Source organism: Ambystoma mexicanum, chromosome 9 (assembly GCF_040938575.1).
Source record: "Ambystoma mexicanum isolate Mex_15411 chromosome 9, UKY_AmexF1_1, whole genome shotgun sequence".
Lineage (NCBI taxonomy): Eukaryota > Metazoa > Chordata > Amphibia > Caudata > Ambystomatidae > Ambystoma > Ambystoma mexicanum.
The window spans coordinates 537,446,203-537,460,969 of NC_090931.1; the positions used below are offsets into that span (position 1 = coordinate 537,446,203).

At 51.9% G+C, this 14,767-nt stretch overlaps 1 protein-coding gene across 2 annotated transcripts in view; it reads right to left on the reverse strand.

The window, feature by feature from the left end:
• Positions 1–14,767, reverse strand: part of INTS2 (integrator complex subunit 2) — a 1,100,863-nt gene that overhangs the window by 382,293 nt on the left and 703,803 nt on the right. The window lies entirely within an intron of this gene.

Here is a 14,767-nt window from a genome sequence, read left to right on the forward strand (position 1 = left end):
AGGGTAGCCATCGGGGCCCGGCGCCTTATTACGGGGCAGAGCAGCAATAATAATAATATTCCTCCAGAATGGGACGGCCCAATTCCTCTGCCACTTCCCTAGACACCTGCGGAATTGGTAAATTCTCCAAAAAACCTCCCTGTAAGTGAGGGGAAGGGCCCTCTGAGGAATACAGGGCCTCATAGAATTCCACAAATCTCTCCCTTATCTCGCCAGCCCAGATCAAACGCCTACCTCCCTGGTCTTTAAGTGCAGTAATTACCCTCCTCTCCCTTTGCCCCCTCAGAAGCCGAGCTAGCATGGTGCCTGCTTTGTTGGCCTTAGCGTAAAAGGTTTGCCTCATTTTGAGCAGAGCCTCTTCGGCCTTCTTATTTCTCAAAATCCCCAGTTGGCCCTCCGCCAGCCTATAAGCCCTAAAGGCCCTCCTCGTGGGGGTATTTCGGAATTGGACTCTGGCGGCCTCCACCTCTCCCTCGAGCTGGGCCTCCAAACCTCTCATCCGCCTATTCCTCTCCGCCTGAAGGGCGATGAGGTCCCCCCTAAGAGTCGCCTTAAAGGCATCCCACCTAGTGCCCAGACTCGTGTCGGAGGACGTATTACTCCCAAAAAATCCCTGGATCTGGTCTTCCAGCTCACTGCATATCGCGGGGTCCCTCAAAAGCCCTCCCGGAAATCTCCAACCCCACACCCCTGGCCTACGTCTCCCCAGCCTCAGGACCATTTCTACAACCCTGTGATCGGCCACACCCAGGGGGCCCACCTCCACCGCCCCCACCAGCCTGGCAGATACCCAGATGTAGTCAATCCGTGATTGTGTCCTGTGGACATCGGAGAGGAATGTGAAGCCCTCCTCGCTCCCCCGCAGAGACCGCCAAACATCACGGAGGCCAGCCCCTGCCCATCTCTCCCTCAACTGAGGAGAGGCCACTGAACCCCCCCCCCCCTCTGGAGCGGTCTCCAACCCTATCCCAGGCAAGATTAAAATCCCCCCATCAGTACCACTTGGCCCCTAGCAAAATTCTCGATGGTGTTTAGGACGTCCCGTAAGAACTGGTCTTGGCCCACATTTGGCGCATATATTGACCCAATAGTGTAGCTCGAGCCCAATATGGTAGCCCTTACCACCACGTATCTCCCATTGGTATCCCGCAGAACTTCCTGGAGCTGAAAATCCGTACCCCTGCCAAAGGCGAGGGCCACACCCCCCCTCTTCGTGGGGCCCGACGCGAAATAGATCAGGGGATAACCCTTGAGTCGCAACCGGGCCTGATCTCGCTTCCTCAAATGGGTCTCCTGCAGGGCCAGCACATCCGGCTTGTGGGATCTAACGAAATGCTCCAACTTTGTACGCTTGAGGGGAGAATTGAGTCCCCTCACATTATGTGTTTGTCACTCCTGGAGCAGACCGGACACTCCCAGTTTCCCCCTCCATGTCCCCAAGGTCCAGGTGGATAATGTTCGCCGCCTCCTGTACACTGGTGGCCCTTCTTTGGGCGCCTTCCCATTCAAACACCAACCCAAACGGGAAGGTCCACTTGTACTTAACACTCTTCCTCGAGAGAACTCTAAGAACAGGGCGCATTGCCCTCCTTTTCACCAATGTACCGTTAGCCAAATCTTGAAACAGAGAAATCTCCTGGCCCTTATATTGCAATGGTTCGCGAAGCCTTGCCGCCCGTAGAACTGCCTCTTTTTGTGCGTACTGTGCGAAAGCAGCCAAAACGTCTCGTGGCTTAGAGCCAGGGCCGCGGAGAGGCCGGCCCACCCTATGTACCCTGTCCAGCTCTATAGCCTTGGGGTCTTCTCCTCCCAGCAGGTCCATAAAAATTCTCTGCACTACTCCCTTCAAGTCCCTATCCGTTACTGACTCTGGAAGGAGTTTCACTCTTATATTGACCCGTCTCGACCTATTTTCCAAGTCCTCCAGTTGGGTTTCTAAATTGCAGGTCGCTAGGTCCAGGCGATCGATCGCTTCCCTGTTGGCCGTGCCATTTCTTTCCAATTCCTGCAGGCCCCTTTCCAGTATGTCAGTTCTCTCACCTAACTGAGCTACCTCCTGTTTCAGCTCCCCGAGGGCCATATTTAAGTCCGACCTCAGCAACTGGAACGGATCTTGGAAGGCTTTAGCGAGAGTTTCTCCTAGGGCATGCATCTCACCCTTGAGGTCCCCCCTTGTCAGGGGCTCCCGGTCGTCAGCCTCTGCGGGTACCCTAGACGCCTCGTGGCGCTCAGTGTCTTCTCCACCGCTGCCTTTGACTTCCATTGCTGCTGACCACAAGGAGGGAAGGGTGCTCAGAGGGTCTCCCTCTCTCTGTCCGGTGCGCGGTGCCCTACCCCTGGATCTCGAGGGCATTAGGTCTCTCTTGGGGGCCCGAAAAACCCAGGAATTGGGACAAGCAGGACAGCACCCCTCAGCTCACCCACCGCTCCTCAACCGGACGCTGCGAGGGGTCGCTCACAGATCGCGATGCCAGGGAGGTCCCACCTTCTCTATTGCAGCTTTCACCAACTTTGGGATGGGGGATAGGGATGTAACGGTATTACGGTATACCGTTAAAGATACCGTGAACCACTTAATTGAACAATAATAACCATCACATTGTTTATACCGGTATACCGTTCATACCCTTGCTTTTCAATCTGATTTGAAAGGCTGCAGTAAGCAAGTGCTGCGTAGTCTTGGGCTTGCACTGTTTGATGTGCCGTCTGCCAAGTAGTTTCAGTTGGAGCAGTTTTTAATGCCATTCCATAAACCACACGTGCCTGACACAAAATCAATATGTTAGCAATAGGAAGAATAAATAGTGCCAAGAAGGAAAAGGGTTTACTTTGGGTTGGAGGCTTTGGGGTTTATATATTTATAATGGATGTTTTCTAAACATATGAAAATGGGGATTTCCCTGGTTCTATCATTGAATGTACATATAAGTCACACTGCGAAATGTACTCATCTCAGTGGGTATTCCTTGTTGCCATACCAAAGGGTAACATGTCTGTGATTACTGAACGCCTTTTGGCCCGCAAGTAAACTAAAGGCTGTAACGTAAAGATAGAGTGTGTGTGCATGCGCACAAGCGTATACTACCATCAGACTCCATTGATCTGTGACATGCAGGTTATCGAGATGGCAACATGTTCATCTTCACCAGTAGCCAGTGGGGGAGCTAAAAGCCTAAATGACCACTTAAGAAAAGCTATTCAGTTTGCTTTGCCAGTCGCAGCAGGGATCGCCCCCACCCCCCTCCTCTCCACACGTGTGTTTGTGTTTGGTGGAATCAAGGGGTGGCATTACAGTGGAAAGTATGTTGAAAAGCCCAATTCTGCCACTGGGTGCCTGGTTTTGTTTGTGATGATAAATCTGACAATTTATGACCTTTTAGAAAATATTTGTTAAGATTAGTTAACACCACCTGCTATACCGCGATAACCATGATATACCGTAATTTGGCAAGAAGGTTATTGTACCGTCATAAAACTAATACCGTGACAGGAGAGGCCCGGTCAATAAGCAGCCCCCCCAGGGCCTCCCAACGCCAGCACCGGGACCGAGCCTCCGCCCCGCAGATCCGATCCGGCCGGGGGGCCGCCTCCCGTCCATGCCCCCCTGCCCGAGGACTTGTCCGCTCCTCACCTCCCTGTCGTGGGCCGGGAGGCCCCTTCCCGCTCCTCAGGGAGCCGCCATGCAGCCAGTTCACCGGCGGCTCCCGCCGCGCCCGATCCGGGGGCGCGGCACCAGCAGGACCGCCCGCAGCCTCCCGCGTCCTCCGCTCGAAGCCCCGGCCCTCCGCCTCGGGGAGTCAGACCGCCCCTCCAAATGCAGCCGTTGCCGGGCCCGTCCCCCTCCGCGGCACCGATGTCGTCCCCGAGCGCCCCTCTCCGCGGGCTGATGCACCCGCCCACAGCCTGCTTGAGCAGGCCTCCGTCGCCGCAGTCGAAACTCTGGGTCCGCGGCACCCGAAGACCCGCCTCGCCTGGCCGCCCGGGCTCCCAGAGCTGCACACTTCCTCCACTGCTGCGAGGTGCCCTCAGGGGCTGGTGGATCCCTGGTGAAGGTCTCGAGGTGCGGGAGCCGCCGTCGGCACGTCTAGTCGCTGCCGGCAGCCATCTTGAATCCCTATGTTCCTTTTAAAGTTTTGAAAAAGTGTTGCATGTGTATGAAGGCATAAATGGAGACAAGAGTTCCTCTCCTCTGTTTCACATGGAGCAATACAACATTCCTTCACACTTAATCATGCGCCACACAAAAAAGGCTGTTTGATTCAAAATTATTGTAAATCCAAGGGAGGGATTTAACCCATGACGTGACAACTCCAATTCCACAAATAAATGAGAAATATGCTACAGAATTTGGGTTCATTTTTGATTTGCCCTGATTTGACGAAGGCATAGTGTATGCCGAAACACGTGTTATCACAGAAGGCCAACTGAAGGGAATAGTTTCTTACCTGTAACTCCATTTCTCCAGCATTGGTATCTTTCATGGATTCACATGCTTAGAACATTCCCCGTCGTCAGGCTGGGAATCCCCGGTACATTATATAGACCCTTTCCCGTAGGAAAGCTTTTTCGACGCTTATGCGTCCTATCCACCTCGTTTTGTATCATGCGTGCCCGCGCCGTCAGGGCGTCATGATATAAATACAGGCCCCGCCCCCGCGCTCCCTCAGATTTCGGCCCCCAAAGTAGTGGGGGAACCGGTTTGCATGTTCAGGGGAGGCAGGTGGGCGCATGTGAATCCATGAAAGATACCAATGCTGGAGAAATGGAGTTACAGGTAAGAAACTATTCCCTTCTCCAGCATTGGATCTTTCATGGATTCACATGCTTAGAACAGATTACACAGCAGTACCACCCCCAAAGAGGAGGCGTGCATGCAAACCCATATACTTTGTTCGCAGAGCCCGTTCCCTATGATCATGTATACATCAGTAATAGTTAACACAGGAAAACGAACCACATACAGTCACAAATTCCATAGGATGCAACCCCTCAGCCGGGGCTTACCTTACTGGAATAGGTGTCGAAGCACCGCCTGCCCCATCCGGGTATCTTCGGCTTGTTGCTGCGACAGGCAGTAATGGCGGGTAAAGGTGTGTGTAGCCGACCAGGTAGCCGCCATGCAGATGTCCCCCAGAGGGACTCCGGCCCACAGTGCCGTCGACGATGCCGCTGCTCTAGTTGAGTGAGCTCTTGGCCGTCGCAGAAGAGGTTTCCCTGCCCTAGAATGGCAGTACGAAATGGTAGATGACACCCATCTTGACAGTCCTTGTTTCGAAATGGCTTTTCCTTTAGCACCCAAACCATAGGCCACGAACAGCTGTCTTGTTTCTCTGAACGGTTGCGTTCGATGGAGATAAAACTTAAGGGCCCTTTTTACATCCAATGCGTGTAGCATGCGCTCCGCTCCCGAGCATGGCTCCGGAAAAAACGTAGGCAACACAATAGAGGAGTTTTTATGGAACACCGACGGAGCTTTAGGTATAAACTGCGGGTTAGTGGCTAGGACTACCTTGTTCTTGAAAAATCATAAGTATGGCGGGTCTACCATTAGAGCCTGAACTTCTGAAATACGTCGTGCTGAAGTGATGGCCACTAGGAAGGCCAATTTCCACGACAGAAACTTTAGAGACGATGATGACATTGGCTCAAAAGGAGGCTTCATAAGAGATGTTAAGACCAGATTGAGGCTCCACTCCGGCGGAAATTTCTTCTCAGGCGGGAAACTCCGAAAGAGGCCTTTAAGGAAGTGTTTAATCAGGCGGTCGCTGAACAAAGGTGCCGAGTGCCGTCGACGAGTAAACCTGGAAATGGCTGCTAGGTGTACTTTTATTGAAGATACCGACAGGCCCTTTTGGGCTAAGAGCAGCAAGTATGGAAGGAGCTGTTCTGGCTTAATCGATTGCGGGGCCAAGCCTGGTTGATCCTCACACCATTGACAGAAACTTTTCCATTTGTACGCGTATGAGGCGTTTGTGGAAGGTGCTCTTGCCGCTTGTAGGATACGCCGACAGTCCTCCGGAATCGTTAGCCGACCAAATTCGGCGAAGTCAGGAGCCAGGCCGTCAACTGGAGGCTGTCCGGGTCGTGATGCCAAACCACACCCTCCTGTCGAGAGGCAGCAGCCACCATCCAGCAGCAGCAGGAGCATTCCACGTGCCGTGGGCACCGCCGTCCTCGGAGCCCAGACACACCGAAAGCCCACCCAGAGCCATCCTTGCGGTAAGGAGCAGACACACCTGCCCGCACTACGATCGGCACTACTAATCCCTATCTAGATGCCATCGAGCATCGAGCACGCTCTGCCTGACCTACCCTGCCTGACCTTCTAATGCCGGGCGCAGCGCGGCATGAAACCGAGGCTGATGCCTCGCTGCTAAGCGACTAGCAGCCTTTTTCTTCCACCTACATCCGCCGGCAGGCGGAAGCGCCGGCGGCCACACGAAGGCCCATACTAAGGCCCCTGTTTGCTCCCTGTTTGCGCCGTGGAGCGTGAGGGAGCGCCATATGGTGATCCCCCAGATTTGACACCGGCCTGCCACGGTGGTGGTCACCGTTCCGCAGTACTTTCATCCCCAGTTGTTCTCGCACCCTTGCGCTTTCAGGACACACACGGAACGGCGTCTAGAAAGGCGCCACTCCACCGAAGGTACTGTACAAACTGTTTCCTGATTCCCCTACTATGTCGACCTCCATCCAGCCCGACCTGCAAACCTCCTCATAACACTAATTCTAAACGTGCATACTGTGTTTCAGCCACCCCTTGCAAAATTCGAATCTACCCACTATTTACTATTGTGTTATGCCTATGGTCCCATTCCTAGCTGTGCCTCAGATCTTGCCCCATCTGTATTTATGATTCCATTGTGCCGTGATTTTGTTGCCCACACTGCATTCTGATTCTAGCTGTGCCTCAGATCTTGCCCCATCTGTATTTATGATTCCATTGTGCCGTGATTTTGTTGCCCACACTGCATTCTGATTCTAGCTGTGCCTCAGATCTTGCCCCATCTGTATTTATGATTCCATTGTGCCGTGATTTTGTTGCCCACACTGCATTCTGATTCTAGCTGTGCCTCAGATCTTGCCCCATCTGTAATTATGATTCCATTGTGCCGTGATTTTGTTGCCCACACTGCACTCTGATTCTATTTGTGCCATGTTTAACGATACCCTCGCCATGCCTCATCCCCAATCCACCAGCTCACCAGCGGCCCCACTGGCATTCCTCTCCAACATTCCTCCTACTTACTTCCTACCATCTTTCTTCACTGAAAGCATCCCCACAACACGTCATCCTCCACCCAGCATGACCTCCTACACTAGACCCATCCACATCAGGAACCAACTCCTAGGTCTCCGTTCTAGACACCCTAGACTCACCCACCAAGCACCTCCCATCACTCTTAACACACCAAATACGCCAGCCCTTACAGTCAAAACACCCCTACCTAAACCTGCTATCCCGCTCCCCATCCCGGCTGCTCCACTCAACACCACCCCTACCTCAGCCCAACACACACACAACCTACAGTGTGCCCTCATTAATGCTAGATCCATCCCTGCCCATGCCACTGAAATTCACGAACTCCTAATTAACTTGGACCTCGACATCCTAGCCATCACCGAGACATGGCTGCACAGCGCTGCAGGGCCAGCCCTCAACCTTACTATCCCACAGGGGTACGCCATTATCCGGCAAGACCGCCTCTCCTCAGTAGGTGGTGGGGTAGCATTCATCCTGAAAGATCACCTCGAGGCCAGACAAATCACCTCCAATCTAGGTGACACCATAGACTCTCTAGCTATAAAAATTGCCCTCTCCCCTAACTCCACCATCACCTTCAACCTAGTCTACCGCCCGCCTGGCCCACTAATAGAGTTCCATGAGAACCTTGTACACCGCCTAACAGAAAACCTAAAACTCACCTCCAAAAGCATCCTTCTAGGTGACCTTAACCTGGGGTATAACGACAAAAAGGACAAGCCAGCTAAATCTCTTGCACTAGCCTTAAAAGAACTAGGCTTCGACCAAAAAATAACCTCACCCACACACAACAAAGGCCGTATCCTGGACTGGATAGCCGACCACAACTGTCACATCGACATTAGCTCCATCACCCCGACTCCTTGGTCAGATCACCACCTCATTCACTTCTTCATTCCCGCCGTATCTAACACAAACAAACCTAACCCCATCCCCCCAGCACTGGCAAGATGTGTAAAAAATCTCACTAAAGATAAAATTACACCCCACCTTCACATCCTCTCCACAGACCTCAAGTTATCTGATCCATCAGAATTAGCAGATATCTACAAGAGCACCATAAGCACCGCCATCGACGCCATTGCCCCCCTGCAGACCAAAAAAGCCAAAACTATCAAACACTCAAATACCTGGTTCTCCACTGAACTCAAAGAACTCCGCTCACAGAAAAGAAAAGCACTAAACTCCTGGCAGAAATCGCCTTCCCCAGCCACCCTATCCTCCTACAAAAAAATCACTGCCCAATACAAAAAAGCCATAATCACAGCTAAATCAGTCTCCTATAACGAAAGAATTGCTAATGCAAGCTCCGAATCTAAAGAACTCTTCGCCATTTTCAACGAACTCACCACACCGGCCACCAAATCACAAGACATTGTTAAAGACCAAATCTGGTGCAACTCCATACAATCTGCCCTGTTAAATAAAATTGAACTCCTACAAACAAAAATTAAGGAGCACCACAAAAACCTATCACTGCACATCAAATCTCCCACCACCACGAGCCACATGCCCACCCCCAGCTCGGGGACCCCATCCACCAAAGCCCCCACCACCCCGTTCAAATTCAGGGAAGTCACAGAACACGAAGTTATCGAGGTAATGAACAAGATCAAACCTTCCAATTGTAAAGGAGATCCCTGCCCCGCCAGTCTGATCAAAGACTGCACTGAAACACTCGCCCCCTTCCTTAAATCATTCATTAATGCCTCTTTCAATGCCAATACTGTCCCTGACAGTCTAAAAGAAGCCTGGGTGCGCCCGCTTCTAAAAAAAACCACCCTCGACCCAGAAGTAGCTACCAACTACAGGCCCATCACCACTGTGCCTTTCCTGCTCAAGATTCTTGATAAAATTGCCTACACACAAATCCAGGATTATCTCGAAACCAACCATATTCTAGGCAAAAGACAGTCAGGCTTCCGACCAGGTCACGGAACAGAGTCAGCCTTACTTGATCTGAAAATACAACTTGCAGACACTATGGATAAAGGCAAACCGGCACTCCTTCTCCTACTGGATCTATCTGCCGCCTTTGACCTTGTCAACCACGATATCCTAGGCATGCACCTAAAAAATGAAGCACACTTCTCCCCGGAAGCCATTGCATGGGTGGCCTCATTCCTAAAAGGCAGACTCATGAAAGTCTTCTCAGACACTGCCTCGGCAACCCCTACTACCATCCACTGCGGCGTCCCCCAAGGCTCCTGCACCGCCCGCACTCTCTACAATATATTCACCCTTCCTCTCTTCAATGACCTCGACTGTCGTAACATAGCGTACACCAACTACGCAGACGATACACAGGTACTACTCCCGCTAACTGGGACCTACGAAGAAGATGCGACAGCACTAACCAAAATCTACACAGCCATCCAAACTTGGATGGCGGCCAACGGCCTCTGCTTAAACGGGGACAAAACCGAAATCCTCATAGTAGGGACCAATGAAATTCTCAACAAACTCCCCCCCAATACAAATCCTTCAACATCGACAACTCCACCATCACAGTCTCCAAGACTGTTAAAACCTTAGGTGTTCACCTAGATGCCTCACTATCTATGTCTCGCCAGGTCAACGCCATAGCCTCTTCCTCAGCACTCACCACCAAGGTGGTAAATGCTGTCAAGCCTTTTCTCTCCACTAAAAACTGCCTGTCCATCGCCAGAGCCACTATAGGTACAAAAATAGACTACTGTAATGCCCTGTTCCTAGGCACCTCCGCCCACAACCTAAAAAAACTCCAAATCACGCAAAACAACGCGCTCCGGGCAGCGCTGTCCATTCCAAAAAGAGAACACATCTCGCAAGCAAGGAAAGATGCTCACTGGCTACCCGTGAAGGAACGCATACTTTTCAAAGCCATGACCATCACACATAGATGCCTCTCCCTGGATGCCCCACCCTATCTTGCAGAAAGAATCACACCGAAAGCCTCCATCAGACCCACCAGAGCTCACCGCACCAACATGATTGATGTCCCCACGTTTCAAAGATCCAGGGCGGGAGGAACCAGCTTCCAACACCTCGCACCTAAAAACTGGAACTCCTTACCTACCTCACTAAGGAACGAAAAATCATACCACACCTTCCGTAAAAACCTCAAAACCCTCCTATTCCGCTAAAAGTCCTCCACATGCACATTCATGCTTGCATTGTAACCACAGCATAGCATAACCCCTAAGCTCAATGTTTATTACCAATGTGAAACGTACTCTGTAACTCGGTTTACATCTGTAAACATATTCCTATGTTTGTGTTCAAGACTAAGTCTGCTGTAACAGCGCCACGATGCCCCAGGGCAGTTTTGTGCGCTTTATAAATGCAAATAAATAAATAAGAAGGTCGGGGGTCTTCTTGAATCTCATCGGTTCCGCCGCCGCTAAGTGTAGCAGGTCTGAAAACCACACCTGTCTGGGCCAGTATGGGGCCACCAGAATTACACGACATGGGTACCTGAGGATCCATTGCAATGTCCTCCGGACCAGGGGAAATGGAGGGAATGCGTACATTAAATTGTTCGTCCATGGGAAGGAGAACGCATCCCCCAGAGAGCCCTTCTGAGGCCATCTGCTTGCGTACTGATGGCATTTTTTGTTGTTCTTCGTTGCAAACAGGTCTATGGGCGGGTGTCCCCATTTCTTGAATACTTGTTGTAGTTGCTGGTCGTTCAGTACCCACTCGTGAACTTCGTTCATTTCTCTGCTGAGGGCATCTGCTTCCACGTTTCTCACGCCTGGCAGGTGGAACGCTAAGATTTTCATGTTGTGTTGAATGGCCCAATGCCAGATTTTCTGTGCCTCCGTCGATAGGGATCTGGAGCGTGTCCCTCCTTGTTTTCTCAAGTAGAACATCGTAGTGGTGTTGTCCGTCATGACACGCACCACCGAGTCCCTCAGTTGCGGAAGAAAAGATTTTAGAGCCCATCGCACTGCTCTCAATTCTAGCAGGTTGATATGCAGGGAGGACTCCTGCAAGGACCACCGGCCCTGTACCTGTAACATATCCAGATGAGCTCCCCATCCGCTCAGCGATGCATCCGTCACCACCGTCTTTTGAAACTCTGGTTCCAGAAGAGGCATCCCTTTCGTTAGATGAGTAGACACTCTCCACCAGCCGAGTGCTTGAACTAGTTGTTCGTCGACGACCAGTCTGTCGGACCAGCGACCTCGGCTCTGCGCCCAACGGTCCGCTAGAAATTCCTGGCAAGGCCTCATAATCAGACGGCAGTTGTTTATTAGCGGAATGCAGGACGACATGGTTCCTAGCAGGGACATGTACTTGCGCACTGAGACCTTGGTACCGCCACTCCATTCCGAAGCCTTGTTTTGAAGTTTCTGAATTCTTTCGCTGGATGGTCTCACCAGGCTTGTGTGTGTATGAAACTCCGCTCCTAGGAAGACCAAGGTCCTCGAAGGCTCTACGGAGGACTTGTTGAAGTTGATTGCGAAGCCCAGTTCCTGTAAGAGGGACATTGTGGCTCGTAGACTGTCTCGTGTTTGTTCCTTGGATGAACCTCTGACCAGCCAGTCGTCCAGATATGGATAGACATGATGACCGTCCTTCCTTAAATGGGCCGCTATAGGGGCCAAGCACTTGGTGAACGTCCTGGGGGAGGACTTGAGCCCGAAAGGGAGGACCTTGAACTGAAAATGCTTTTTGCCCACGACGAATCTTAAATATCTCCTGTGTCGTGGGCGTATTGGAATGTGAAAATAAGCATCTTGAAGGTCTAGTGATGATAGATAATCCATGGGTTGCACCGACCTGATAACCTCTTGGAGCTTTAGCATTTTGAATTTTAGGCTCTTTAGCCACTTGTTGAGTACCCTCAGGTCGAGAATGGGCCTCCATTTGCCGTTTGGCTTTTTTACAACAAAGAACCTGGAATAAACTCCTTGTCCTTCCTGTGCTACAGGAACTCTCTCTACCGCCCCTTTTGGCAACATAAGCGCCGCCTCTTGTCGTAGGACTCGGAGGTGGGGCTGTGTCGAGAATAAAGGAGGAAGACGCAGAGGCTTGTCTTTGAATTGCAGCGCATGACCCATGCGAATCGTGTCTAGGACCCATCGATCTGTGGTGATGCATTTCCATCGGTCGAAGTGATGAGAGACTCGACCCCCCAGGACGTTCCGAAGGCCGTCATTGGTTGTTGGTTTGCTTGGTCTTCGTCGACGACTGACCCGAGCCTCGCCGTCTGGAGGCCTGATAATCCCTGCTTCTACGAGCCGACTGGGACGCTCGTCTGAACCCTTGTGAAGAGTAAGAGGGCCTGTTGAATCCACGGTCCCTCGAGGTTCCAAAGCGGGAGTTTCCAGAAGCACCCCTGAAGGGGCGAAAAGAACGAAAATTTCTACCCGTTTGCAGGGCGCCGATGGACCTAGCAGTATCCGTATCTTCTTTCATCCCTTTCAGCGCTTCATCAACCTTTTCGCCAAACAGGTGTTCCCCTTCGCATGGCATGTCAAGGACTTTGTTCTGTACTTCAGGACGAAAAGTAGTACATTTGAGCCACGCTTGCCGACGAAGCACTACTCCATGGTTGATTTGTTTGAACCCAGATTCTGCTAGGTCAACTGCGATATTGATAGCGTGGTTCGAGGCCTCTTCGCCAACCCGCACCAGTAACATAGCTGCTTTCCGGTGTTCGTCTGGCAGGTGTTCTAGGATAGGGGCTAATTTGTGCCACATTTCCCTATCATATCGAGACACGATTGCTAAGGAATTGGCTGCTCTTACTGTCGTCGCTCCGACCGAGAGCACCTTCTTTCCAAAGGCGTCCTGTCTCCTAGCCTCGCTTTCAGGTGGCGTTGAACATTTTTGCTGGACCCTGGCCTTCCTAGCCGCTGCCGCCGACACCACCGAGTCAGACAGAGGCTGTGATGTTAGACATTTTGGAGTGGACTCCGGAGCTTTAAACTTTTTCTCGATCCGTCCCTTTATGGCCGGCTCCGAGAACGGATGGCGCATCGTTTTGAGACCTTCTTGCCACACGTGGTCCAGGATTGGGATGGCAAAAACCGATTTTCTCCTTTGACCCATATGGTCAAAAAGGAAACAGTCTTTCTTCTGCTCCTCCGGAATCAAGCCGAATTCGGAACAAGCTTTCCCCATCATTGCATGGAAGGCTCCCACATCATCCGGGGGAGATGGCTGTGACTGGCTCCTCGTAGACTCTACCTCTACATCCGAGTTCCATGTCGGGTCCCTCGAAGGCGACAGGGAGATGTTTGACCCTGAGTCACCCAGTACAGAATCGGACTCCGACAACTCACCCTCCTCCTGCGCTAGAGGACGATCTTTTACTGCCTGGGGAGCCGATGGGTGTTTCGTCGTCGATCGAGCCGTGCAAGTTTGCTCGTCGACGGAAGGTACAGACAGGAGTGACGATGACGTCCCGGGTTGAGGGAACTGCGTATCCAGCCGCTGCAGGAGCTTCTGAAGAGTATTAAGCACATCCAGAGACAAAACCGTCTGGGGGGTCAATAACGTGGACGATATCGGTACCACACCCGCGTTTGCACTCGTCGCCGTCGTAGTCGACGTGGAAGGCCATAAGCCTAAATCCGATGGTTGCAGAACCAGATCACCTTCTCCTTCCGCCAAGCCGGCCGTGTCTGGCTGCAGTAAGACCTCCGGGGGGATCGGGTCATAGACCTCGGGCAGCCAAGCCATGGACTGAGTCTCCGTCGACGGGGGAATCCCCACCGCTGCTGCTTGAACTGTAATAGGCATCCTCAATGACACCGAGGTCGACGAGCAAGTCGTCGTCGAGCCCTTAGACTTCGTCGTCGATTTGGATGCCGACTTCCCGGCTGAGGCTTCCCGACTCATGGAAGACCTGGGACGGTCCCCTGAGGCGGATTTCGACAGCGCTAGCCTCTCCGTCTTAGATGATGATGAGGAGGAGGACTTTTTATGTGATGAGGAGGAACCATCCTGTTTCCTCTTATGCTTGTCCTCAGAGCGCATTTCAGCTGGCCGTACCTTCTTCGATGGAGGTTCCGACCTACCCCTGGAGGCCGTGGAGCCAACTTCCGAAGCCGGGTAGGCCCCTGCTCCGTTATTAAGCCAGTCGACCAGCCTTCTTTTTCGGTCCTTAAGGGTTTTTTGGGAGAAACCCTGACAAATTTCACATGTATCCGCCGAGTGGTGCGGGTGGAGACAGTAGATACAGTCCATGTGGCCATCACCTTCATAAACCTTTTTGAGGCCACAGGTTGCACACAAGCGAAATAACGCTTTTCCAGACATAATTCGCCAGAATTTGAACTTCGCCGAAGCGAAACAGACAAAACAACCTAGTTTTTCACTAGTAGTAAAACACGAGGATCCCACTACTTTGAAAGACGGTTGAAATCTGAGGGAGCGCGGGGGCGGGGCCTGTATTTATATCATGACGCCCTGACGGCGCGGGCACGCATGATACAAAACGAGGTGGATAGGACGCATAAGCGTCGAAAAAGCTTTCCTACGGGAAAGGGTCTATATAATGTACCGGGG